Source organism: Artibeus jamaicensis, unplaced genomic scaffold (assembly GCF_021234435.1).
Source record: "Artibeus jamaicensis isolate MK-2021 breed Jamaican fruit bat unplaced genomic scaffold, CSHL_Jam_final scaffold_537, whole genome shotgun sequence".
Taxonomy (NCBI): domain Eukaryota; kingdom Metazoa; phylum Chordata; class Mammalia; order Chiroptera; family Phyllostomidae; genus Artibeus; species Artibeus jamaicensis.
In genome coordinates this window covers 18,035,722-18,048,652 of record NW_026522047.1, presented here as the reverse complement: position 1 = coordinate 18,048,652, position 12,931 = coordinate 18,035,722, and the positions used below count along the sequence as shown (strand labels likewise).

The following is a 12,931-nucleotide window of genomic DNA, read 5'->3' as shown; positions in this document are numbered from 1 at the left end:
ACAAGCCCTTATTATATGAAATGTTAAAGGAACTTATCTAAGAAAAAGAAGACAAAAAAGATGAGTAGTGAAAGGACAGCAAACTCACAGTTATTAAGAACCACACCTAAAACAAAGGCAAACTAAGAGGACAGCTAGATCAGGAGTGGAACCATAGAAATGAAGATCACATGGAAGGTTAGCAACAGGGGAGTGGGAGAAGGAGAAGGGGGGAGAAGGTACAGAAAATAAGTAGCATAGACAGTAGATAGAAAATAGATAGGAGGGAGGATAAGAATAGTATGGGAAATACAGAATCTAAAGAATTTGAGACACGTGTTCATGAACTAAAGGGGGGAATGGTGGGGGAGGGGTGTGCAGGGTGGAGGGGAATGGAGTGGGGGAAATAGAACAAATGTAATGGCATGATCAATTAAAAAAATAAAGTAAATATTGATAAGTATGGAAAAAACATTCAATTCTAAGTATTTTATAATTCGTAGTACAGTTTTTATTTCTTCAATGACTTATTTAGAAGTATGATTTTAATTGTATTTTTTTTACAGACTTTTGTTTTGATTGCTAACTTTGTTTCACTGCTGTCAGAGAGTGCTGTCTATACCTTAGTATTAGATACAACTTCCTGAGTAGTACAGGGGATGGTTAGTGAAGAAGAGTTCCATGAAATCTGGAAATACTTTAAGGCCTCCAGAGATCCTCTTCTGTACTTAGGTCCTTTCCTTCTGTCTGCTCCCCAAGCTTCCTGAACAGAGGTTCTCAGGCTTTCTTGTGCATCACCATTATCTGGAGGGCTTGTTAAAACATACGTTGCTGGGCCCACCACCAGAGTTTTGGATTCAGTAGGTCAGGTGTGGTTGAGGAGCTTGGCATTTCTAAGTTTCCAGGTGATGCTGAAGTTGCTGGTCTGGGGATCACATTCACAGGAATCCCTGTCCAAACTATAGTGCTTCCTCTATTTCTCACAACTTTGTTGTCCAATACCCTTGATTTTGACTTGAAACCCATTTCTAATCTTTGTTACCCAAACCCTTCTACATGTTTGCTGGGGCTGTTTCATTCAAGACACTGAGCTTTGTTCTATAACCTAACTCCAGCTCCTGATTGTCCCATTTCTTTGTTCCAGATTTGGGGTTATAGGTCCACTGATCAATCTTATCATTGGTTAGTAGTTTTCAACCCTCATTTCACAATAGGAAGACCTGTGAAGGTTTTCAAACATACATATTTGCCCTTTCCTAGAGGTTCTGGGCTATGGACCAGCTATGTGTGAATTTCAAATGCTTCCTAGTTGATTCCAAAGTATAAGAGGGATTAAGATCTATCGACCATATGGGTTGAAAGCAAAGGTTTGTTTTTTCACCAAAAACAAACCTTGGTTGTGTGCCATTACTTCACTTACTTCGGAACACATTAGCTTGAGATGGTGGATGCGTCTCCAAGTGGGAGCCTTAGCATGCTGGCGTGGAGACTGAACTTAGGACTAAGCTAAGGCTGCATGTAGATAGGAACTGAGGAATACGAACAAACATATCAACGTTGAGGCTATGGGGATGAATGTACTGTTTGTGGGGTAAAGAATAGGAAAGAAAAAGAGAAAGTCAAGGACTAAACCTTGGGAAATACAAACCTGGATTGCTGGAGACTGAAGTAATGCAGTGAAGAATCATTCGTGTAGGAGAACCAGTGACTTTGGGAAGATTATCGATTAATTCATCATTGTCTGTGTAAAATCAACTCTCCAATTTCTCTCAGTAATGATATCTTACTCTTACTTGTCCGGGTTTAGTTCAGTGCCACTTTGATTCTTCATTTTTTCTGACTCCCCAGGCTCGTTCAGCTGCCACGTATGTAACATTTCTCATTCAGCTCTTCGCGTTACTGCTGGTTCAGGTCTTCATGTGAGTCACCTCACTTATCTCGGGGGTCTGCTAATTGGCCCTCTAGCTTTTTGAATCCATCTTACATATTATTATCTGATTTATCTTCCTAAAATGGCATTATGACTTGTTCATTTTTTACTTTTAAAGTCTCAGTGGTTTTGTTGTTCCCAATAGCTAATCTTTGCAATCTTTTTCTCCACTGTAGGCAAACTGTGATTTTTTCCACCTCTTCACTTTTGCCCATAACCTTTTCCCACCACTGCGTTTAGTGAACTCCTTTCCATTCTTCAGGACTCAGATGAACTCTTATTTTCCTTGGGCCTCCTTTGGGTTTCTACTTGAAAGGCAGGAATCAAGTTATCTGATTAAGTAGTAGGACTAAGTACCTCTGCCATGTCCCAAGATGAAGTCCGCCTGAGTAGATCTTGTGACATAGGCTGATGTAAAAACACAAACATAAACAAAATCTCATTCCAAGTATTTTTTTGTGATTTGGACTTTAATACAAAGAAAGAACTGAGATATATTATTACACTCTCTATAAACATTCAGCAATAGGCCTCACTGGCTGAAACATTTTTTTCCTCAGAAAAAAAGAAATCTTTTTTTTTTCTTTGAGAAATACTCTTTCTGGCTATACTGTGAAAACAACAATGAGGCTGCAGGGAGTCAGAAAGTATCTCTGTCATTGTGGTTGCCAGGATTTGGCTAGAATAAGGGGAAAGGTATCAGGAAGCACTGGCTGCCAAGAACCAATGATTCTGTTATTAAACTGACATGTTGGGACCAAAGTGTCTTCAGAGATGGTGGTTAAAGTAACAGAGAGGTAGTAACTATTTCCTCCAAAGAGGTACATGCTCAGTCTTAGCAGTCTTATAATGAATAAAATGTTCAACAGATTCTTTAGGTTAATATATTTAAATAGAATATGAGACACTATTCATTAAATTTAGAAGAGAGTCTTCAAGTGACTAGGCCAAAATCAAGTAAAAAATTCAGGTATTGAGTTTTTGTAATTTAAGCCAGCCAAGGCTAGTGCTCACCACCCATCCACCCCCTGTCCCCCCCACCACTGATGGCCATAAGGAAATCATCCAACCTTGCCTGAAATTAATTTTCTTTTATGAAATAACCATAATAGATTTTTTACTTATTGCCAACTTTCAGTGTGACCTTGAATAGTACCATTTTGGGCATCAGTTTAACTATCTATAAAATTGTAGTTGAATTCAATAATCTCTAAGAGGCATTTCTGCTCTAAGACATGCAATAGAAAAAACAGCATAGGCTTCCTCCACTATTCTGTTCGATTGTCTGAATCTTCTTGCAGGCTCCCTAAGTAAAGCCCTGTCACCTTCCCTACCCTTCCTTCCTTCCTTCCTTCCTTCCTTCCTTCCTTCCTTCCTTCCTTCCTTCCTTCCTTCCTTCCTTCCCTCTATCCCTCCTCCCTTCCTTCTGTCCTTCCTTTCTTTTTCCCTCTTTTACTCTCTATTTCCCCCACCCCATCCCAATAAATGCATTAATAATCTTTGTGGAAGGCACCGGGCTAGGTGTTTTCAGTATTATTTTATTTACCTCTCCTCATAATTTTACTGTTATGCTTACTTTATGAATGAAGAAAGTGAGACTTAGAGAAGTTCTGTAATTAGTCCCATATCACAGAACCAGTGAGTGGTGAAAAGAGATTCACATCCAAGTTAAGTCCAACTCCAAATCCATGCTTTTCCTATCGATGCTGCTACTTTTCATCATCTCTCTTTTCCCCCTTGCTTCTCTACCAAATCTCCTATAATATCTAACTCTGTTCTTTCCACTTTGTTTGGCTATGACAGTGATAGCCACAGGCTTTAAATCCTCATGTGGGTGTAATTATTCCTGCTCTTTCATGGCATAAACTTCATATATTACACATTCTAGAACTGCGCATCTTAGACTCTAAGTGACCCCTTTGAGCTACAGAATTTCTGTAGTCTCTGTGAGTTCTTCCCATTTGTTCTTCAGCTCTAGTTTTAAAATAGAATTTCTAGCAATTTTTGATAATTTCTTTCTAAAATTCACCTTTTCCTTGAAAATTCACTTGTACCTCTTTCTCATATTCTTCATGAGTGTCTGTTAGCCCTCTTTCCTTTGGTAACTGCATTACCCCACCTCTTTTTGTCTCTTGGTATAAGCCTTTATCTTCACTTCTTAATCTTTCCCGTGACCTTTTCCCATGTACCCATGTTAACACTTCTACAGAGAGACTTCTCGGCAACATCCTAAGGAAGGAGAATCCACCCATCCCCCTACTCTGACATTAAAATGGAAATAAACTTACTGCACTCCGAAACACTTTGAACTATAATAAAATATCCTCATATAAACGTCCAAGCTATCTTAAATTCCCACGGACATTAAAACTCTGGAGAATGCTCACTTTTTCATGAAGACAGAGGTAGTTTATTATATCCTATAGTAGATTTGAGATGAAAATCACCGTGGCCTGGCATCTGGCTTTGATTAAAATGGTAAAGTTTGCACATGAATATCTGAGAGTAAGACTCTAATGTGTTGTCCATGGTCTTTACACTTTTCTACAACAATACAATTTTAACATCATTAGCATACAAATTAACCTTTCATAAGTAAGAGCAAATAGTACATTTATGACAAGATAAAAAAGAACACTTTTTCAAGAAATACAAATGCAAGCTCCTTCCAAGACCTCAACTGTTGTCAATTATTGTTTAACCTAATGATGAATGATTTCTGGAAAATTTATTAGCAGAAGAAAGGTTCTCCCCCTTGAAGCATTTGTGTGCTCTATTTCATTGGCATTATGTAACTCACTGTGTTTTCCTTTTGGTCTTGACTGCCAAGAAGCTCGGGGCCAAGCCTAGACCTCAATCACAGTAACTGAATTATCCTTGTGCTTAGTATATTTGTTTCTTCTTTTCTGGTTTTAATTTCTATTTCAACAGCATTTATGCCAGACTTTAACCAAAGGCTGTATCAAGTTTCCAACCCTCCACGTTCTTTTAAATAGGCAAGAAGTAATAATAAATAAATAATAATGGATTTACTTTTTAAAATAAAATACAATTGATTTTGGTTTGGTTTTTTTCCCCAGGGTCAAAAAGTTGCCTCTAGATTCTACTTATCTAACAATAATTATGAATCTGATTTAATTTGGTATTAGCACACTCATCACACATACATGCTGTACAGAAGTAACAAAGTCTTTAATTTCTTCCTCTTAATCAGAAGGAAGTAGTTTGGTTTTATCTGAAAGGACGTAGTTCAATATGTTCTCTTTGGCTCTTTTTATTAGCTATGGCCCACAGCTTTCCAAAGGCCCCTCTTCCAAATTGAAGGGCCAATCTCTTTCCTGCTTCTATTCCTTGTGGCTGTCACCTGTGGGGGGTGGTGCATTTTCCTGTAACTGTCATTTTGGACCAACAGTAACCTAGCCATTTATTCTTCTTAACAATTTGGTTTTTTAGCTAAAATATTATTCTATGTGTGCTAGTGAACCCAAAGTTCACAACCTGCTTAAGATCTCATGGTCTTTGCCAGTGTTCTTAAAGAAAAGTACATGTTTACATACATATATACATATACATAGACACATACTATATATGTACATATATAGTTTTATTCTCTAAATACGTAAGTGTATATATTACACACACACATATATTACACATACCCACACACATATACACTGCACACACATAGACATACAAGGTCTGTCCAGAAAGTATCCAGCCATGTACTATGAAAAATAGAGGCATTTATTGAAGAAGATACAAGAAACATTGTACACAGGACAATAATGCCTCAGTCCCATTCAAAGTAGGCACCTTGGGACCTCACACAGTTCTCCCAATCTCCATCAGCTGCCCCATTGTATTTTCCTAAATCTTATCAACAGTCTGAAATGTCTTCCCTTTCAATGGTAGTTTTAGTTTTGGGAAAAGCCAGAAGTCATAGGGTGCTAAATCTGTGCTGTAGGGGGACTGAGTCATTGTGGTGATGTGATGTTTCACCAAAATACTCTGCATGAGATGTGATGCATGAGCAGGAATGTTGTTGTGATAAAGCTGCCATTACCATCTTCATCTTGTCTACAGCCGTGGCCTTCTGAAGCATCTGAATAGTTTCCAGGGAGGAATGTCCAAGCTTAACGCAAAATCGGATGTAGATTCCTTGCTGTGCTTGCTCAGTCATTTTGACTATGACAGCCACACAGTACACATGCTCACTCACTCCACAGCGTCTTCCACCCCCCACTGATTAGTACAGTAAAGTCACCATTGTTCATGCATGCGAATTCCAGTCTATTCTACTTGGCTACCAGGTTACATTGATGTTGTGCAAACTGTTCTTGTTGTATTAGCAATGGCTGGACTTTTTCTGGGCAGATCTTGTATGTATTCACACATACATGTTCCAAACAATATTAAACTTATATAAACTTAAAAATTGTTCACAGTCCCACCACCTCCATAAATTATATATTTTAATATTTTTGATTAAAAAAGCTAAGTTCTTTTTGTGTACTTTAAATCTACCAAAGCAAAATGGGATAATGTTTAAAGTAAATTTATGAAATGTTATTATTGAAACCTAGGTTAAAAAGTCAAAATCTTTTTATGATGAGCAGATATTCATATTTGCAGAGCCTTAATCTTTTTCTGTCTCTCTCAGTTTTTAGTCATCTCTTTCCATCATTTTGGTTTGCTTTCCTCTTTTCCTTCTCAGCCTTAGGGATCTCTGGGATTCTTCTTTCAGTTTATCTCTGGTCTTCTACTTTCCTACAGCTACTCACGTGGAGGACCTACTCAGCACTATAAAATCTTATGTAGGAACAGCATGCATTTCCCCTCTTGTTATCAGATGTATAATTTACATGTGTTACATGTTGGCTTAATATATATGTCTCCTTCCCTTTTTTGTAACAAATACTAGAGAGTCAAAAAAGATTTTATGACCAACCTTGCCTTGCATTTTGGAGCATCTTTCTTACCCAACCTATCAGGACTGTGTGGCCATAGTATTCGGATAATTCCCATAAAATGTTACAACACTGAATTAGGTGAACTTGTCAGCAAGTCTTGTCCATGAAAAGTGGCTGCTGCCTGTGGCTGAACATCCAGGACTTTAGTCAAGGATGTTCAAGTCAAGGAGGTACTTGCACTGTACCTCAGGATCAAATGTCTCAAGATCGCATGTTTTGAGAACTCAAAGAACCCCGACTTTTTTTTTCCAAGAAACGCTCAGCCCCTTCTCTGCCCTGGCTGGAGCAGTGGCTCCTGATGGGTTCCCAGGAGTTCTCTGATGACTGCACACCAGCAGAGAGTCCTTTCGTTCCATGTGGGTACTTGTAATTACTTTGGAGGCTTTGTCTTAAGAGACAAAGTTTCTGCTTCTAGAGGAAAAGGCTCAACAGAAGTCAAAACTTCCTGACATGATAAAGGCAACGCTCGGGGCTCAGTCTCCCCACCTGCCCCACTCCTTGCTTCGCCTGAGCATTCCCTGCTTCCACACCTGGCTTCTCACTGCCCTTCCCAACTCCACAGTGTTTACAGGAGAAATAGTAAGCAGTGTTCAAGGTTTGGAATCCTTACTCCTACTAAAGTGGGAGTGTAGTTCGTACCTCCACTCCTGAAACAGGAATCAAAAAGACCTGAGGTACAGTTCCAGCTCTGCCATAAACTGCCTGTGTGACCTTAGTGAAAGTACTTAATGTCTGACATTCTCTCTCTTTATCTATAAAATAGAAAGAAAAAAAATCCCTACCATGCTACCTTACAGGGTACACAAAAGCAGAGTGTGGTAATGTGTATGGAAGAGTCTTAAACATGAATTATTATTTACTATAGCATGTGCTCAGAAATAGTCATAGTTTACCACCGCACTTGGCTAGGGAAGCTCTATTTATAGAATTGGGAGAATCTTCTTGCAAGTACAGGAAATGAGAGGCAATTCTAGGATAGTGAGTATACCCTGGTCCTCGCTAAAGTGTCTCTTTACCTGACCCCCGCCACCTGCATCCTCCTCTACTTCTCTGTGTAGAGAAATGTCCTTTCTTTAAGGACATTTTCTTCTGTCTTTGAGTTTCTGTGTCCTAAAGACCTTGTGCTGCATTACAGAATCACTGGGCCTTCCTAAGACCTGTATTTACAGCTTAACTTGAGCCTGTGAACCTGCCCTTCATGGCAGTTGCTTTCATTCCTTTCCATCCCACTCCATTTTAAACATTTGGGCAGACGGTGTGTTAGGTGCTGGGAGAGAAAGAAAAAGGACATACAGTAAATTTTTGAGTCAGAGCTCACAAATTGTGAGAGACACATAAGTAACCCCAATTCGAAATGTGATAAAGGCTCTAATCTGGTAAAGACAATGTATTTGAACGACAGAGGAGAATAATTAATTCTAAGTGATTTGCTCTGAGGAGGCTTATGGGATTTGAGTAGTGAGTACCTAGCAGATAGGACTTTGATGGGTCCAAAAAGGGGAATGGGCTGGATTCATCTGAGGGATGAACCTGAGAAGGGGCAGATGCGAGATAGAGTAGGTGAACGTAGCCGATGAGTCTAGAATGTGAAAGTGTGGATAGCAGGCCAAGCTGTAGAGGGGCATATTCTCAACCTGTGTTTTCACCCCCTGTGAATGAATTTACTGGTTTCATTTCCTGAATTGACATTGACTATTGGAAACTGAGTCACCTTCATTATATATCATTCTCATACTTCCTATGATACCCTATTATGATAGGATCTGGTTCATGGAATCTTTCAAAGTCTGCGTCAAGAATGGAAATAAACCAATGCTTTCATGGTTTAAGTAACTATACTTTTGAAACTCTTTTCTCATTAACAGTTGAGAGTAACTGGTAATCATGGAGTTTAGTGATGTCTTGTGAAATAAACACATGCCAAAAATGTGGCTTGTAACCTCACAAGTGGGACGCATTCTCTGACTGAACGTTTAGAAAGAGCTTCCCAAGGACCGTGACAAAGCAAAACAAAAAGTTGCAGTTGGATATTAGTGCCTGTGATTCACAAAGTTTATGATTACATTTTAAAATGTGGTAAAGGAATCCAGCCCAGAAAAGTACTGTCTGAATATTTAATATTATTATGGAGAGGAAGGATTTCTATAGATGTAGAACTGAATTCCCTCTTGTCACTGAGATAACACCACTGCGGGCTATATATTCATCAATTGTGAATGTAAAATTAGGACTAAAGACAGAAGGAGCATGTTAGTGGAAGTGTAATCTTATCTCTCATAGAACACAAAGAACATGGTGTGAAAGAATTATTTTTTTCTAGGAAGCAAATTCTCTTCTATACACCCAGCCCAGGGGAAAATCAGGTTGGGCTTAGAGGCCGTGAAGGGCTCTTTTAGTAAAAGCTCCTCCCCCTCCAGCCGGGGTGATGTTTTGAGATGCCCAGAGTCGTTGACAAACATTTCCTGTATTTTTCATATTTCCCAACTGGTCATATAATCAGCAAAATGTAATTCCAATTTTCAGAGTTGGGTGTGCTTTGGCAGGGGGGAGTCAGAAGCAAAGAGAAAGGCTGGCACTCGCTGCTATGCCCTTGGCCTAGAGCAATCTTGGTGTTGACATCAGATGTCCCCTTGTGAAAGCTCATGGAAACTCTCGACAGAGAGTCACAAACCAATGTCAGTCAGGTGACAGGTGGCCACCACAGTTAAGTCCGCCTTCATTACATGCTGTAATGACAGCATCACTGTCATTGCAGTGTCCACTGGTGTCACTGGGGGTTTGAGGAACAAGAAAGGGAGCTGGTCAAGAGGCCCCACATGCTGGGGATCTGGCACTAAAGATTTCACAACCTCTGTCCTGCAGGGATGGTTAATTTTCTGTGTCAGCTTCGCCAGGCTATGGTGCCCGCTTGTCTGGTCAAACACTAGGCTACATATTTCTGTGAAGGTATTTTTTTAAGTGAGATTAACATTTAAGTCAGTAGACTTTGACTAAAGCAGATTATGCTGCATAATGTGAGTGGACCTCATCCAATCAGCCGAAGGCCTTAAGAGGAAAGCCCGAGGTCTTCCAGGAAAGAAGGAATTTTGCCTTCAGACTGTCTTCAGACTCAAAACTGCAGTGCCAGTTCTCCCCCGAGTTTTCCGCTGGTGTGTTCAGACCTGCCAGCCCTCACAATCACAGGAGCCAGTTCCTTAAAATCTCTCCCTCCGCCCCGCCTCTCTGTCTACGGGGGGTGGGCATCAAAAAACTGAAATTATTTTCTGGAGGGTGGGCCCCTTGTGGTACAGCTCAGAGTTCTGGGAACCCATCTGTATCAGTGGACCAGCTGGCATTGTGGTGAGAGGCTGTGTTTCGCTTCCCTTAATTTTTTTGAAGACTTTCAATGTGTTTGCCCATTTCATGACGGGCAATTTACAAGCCACCTGCCTGCACCACGCTGAGTGTTCAGCAGTTTTTGACCAAAAACAGCACGAACCCTATGTTCCACCCTTCCTAGTCACTGGATCTCACTTTGAGTGACTTTTTTTGGTATTGTTTCCCTGGATAAAAAAAATCTTCAAAGGAGAATATTTTGCTGATGTGGAAGAGGTGAAATGAAAAATAGCAGAAACACTAAAAGCACAAAAATCGACAAGTTCAAAAACTGTTTTGAGCAGTGGAAAAACTGTCTCAGTAAGTGTATTGCATCAAATGGAGAGTACTCTGAAGGTGACTAAAGTTTAAACATATAAGAATAAATATATGATTTTTTAATAAATTCCGTTTTTTTTGTGGTCCCCCTTCATCTTACATATATATCACTGAAATTATATCTATCTATCTACCTATCCTACTAGCTCTGTTTTCTCTGGAGAACCTAACTTCCTAACTAATAAATACTCTTTTTGTTTGTTTGTTTGTTGTTACTTGTATTGAATAGTCAGAGTTGAGTATTCCAGATAGAACATAAAAGTGCACTCCACACCATCAGCTAAACTTCTTTCTCACTTGTATTAGTTTCCCCATCAGGCCAGGAGACCGACTGATGGGATAAAGGGTAGTGAACACGGCGGTACAGTGAAGCACGAAGAGCGCGGGGCCCACTGGATTTAGCCTCAGCCATTCAGCGCTCCCGGTCTCTGTCTCTCAGCCCACGCCTGCCACCTCGCACTCCAGGCTGGGCTGCACGGCACGTCCCTGAGAAGAAGGTATGTCAGCTTCCTTTCTTGGTGGTATCATGTTGTCTTGACCTATGTTTGTTGTTTTTCTGAGCAAAAATGACTGGAATTTTACAGGTGACAGGTCTCGATTTTATGTTTTGATTTGTTTTAGAGTAAACCTTATATTCTTCTCATTTTCATTTGGTAACAGAACAGTCTTCAGTTTGGCACTGATCAATGGAACTTTCTATGATAATGGAAATCTTCTCCTATGCTGTCTAATATGCCTCACGAGGCTATTGAGCCTTTAAAGTACAGCTAATGTAGCTGAGGAATTAAAATTAAATTTTTATTTAATTTAAAGAGTTTAAAAAGCCATGTGATAACTATAAGTTACCATAATGCACAGCAAAAACCCCAAAGGAAATTATTACAGAAATTGTCTCACGTGGTTACAGGGGCTGAGCGGTCTCGTGACCTGCTGTCTGCAGGCTGGAGAACCAGGGAAGGTGCTGGGGTAATCCACCCCAGGCCCAAAGGCCCTCAGATCGGGAGACTGATGGTGTAGGCCCACCTGAGTCTGAAAACCTGAGAGCCAGGGCTGCTGATGCCCGGGGGCAGGAGAAGATGGATGTCCTAGGTTAAGCGGAGAGTGCAAGTTTGCCCTTTTCCCGTCTCTTTTGTTCTATTCAGGCCTCTGAGAAATCAGGTGATGCCCACCTGTAGTGATGAGGGTGGTCTTCTTTCCTCTGTTGATTCAGATGAAAATCTCTTCTAGAAAAGTCTCTACAGACATTCAGAAATAATGTTTTATGAGCTATCTGGACATTCCTTAGTCCAGTCAAACTGACACAAAATCAGCCATTATAACAAGTAAAAGCAAATGTCTCTTTATAAATCAACTGAACTATATAACATATAGTGAAAATCCTTACTACTTGTGACTGAAAGCCCAGCAGTATCAGTGTCATCTATGAGCTTCTTACATGTGTGGACTCTCAGGCCCCTTCCTAGACCTACTGAACCAGAATCTGCGTTGTAACATGATGTCAGTGTACGAGCTCATTGAAGTTTGAGGATTACTGACATAAACCATACAGTCTCGGTTCACAGAGGGAGGCGGGGGAGATCTGAGTACTCTCCCTGAATACCTCCAGCCTCAGTTCCGGGGGTCAGGATCTCCAAACCTGGTTACGGCATGACCTTTTTAGGGGAAAGTACTAGAAACTATACATGATTTTGATTTTTCAAGATGCTACACCTGCTCACAAACTTCTCCTTTTTTTCTTGCCCTCTTAGAGTGGGAGATTTCTTACAGTGAAAAGACATTGCTCCTGACTAAGTGTCTAGTTGTGCCATGTGAAACCTTATGTCACTGATAAAACAGCTCTACAATGTACAAATCAATACCTGCATTGGTTTTCTGTTCATTTTCAAATAAACTACATCTTATTAATAGCATTAGACATGGTGAATGTTAAATGGTATATGTGTTTATGATTACCACATACCAAGCACTGCTCTATTATTATTTGGGGAAGTAAGGGTGAAGGGTTTCAGGAACAATGAACTGTAAAGGACACATGGACAAAACCAAGCGGGCGTGGAATCAGAGGAGGGAGGTGGGGCATGGCTGGGGTGGCGGGGAGAGGTTGGGGAAAATGCAGACAACTGTACTTGAACAACAATAAAAGAATTATAGTATATAATAGAGACCGGAGGCAGTAAATGTAACATTTACTTGATTTAAAATGAAACCTTTATCCCTTGTAGTCATTGGTAACTAGTGTGATTGAAAAGTCAGATAACTGCTGTGACCTGTTCACCAAGGTCTTTTAGTCCACAATCCATGGCCACAAGTTTATTAGGTTCTAAAAACAGTCTTGAACTGCTAAGCTTTTTTTAAAAAT

General features: G+C 40.1%; 1 protein-coding gene across 1 annotated transcript in view; it reads left to right on the top strand.

Annotated features, from left to right (window-relative positions):
- The window catches only part of TTC29 (tetratricopeptide repeat domain 29), a 592,695-nt gene that overhangs the window by 110,749 nt on the left and 469,015 nt on the right, over window positions 1–12,931 (top strand). Inside the window, exon 5 of the mRNA XM_037162386.2 lies at window positions 10,879–11,069. The gene's annotated coding sequence lies outside the window, so the exon portion shown is untranslated. The remainder of the gene's footprint in view (window positions 1–10,878; window positions 11,070–12,931) is intronic.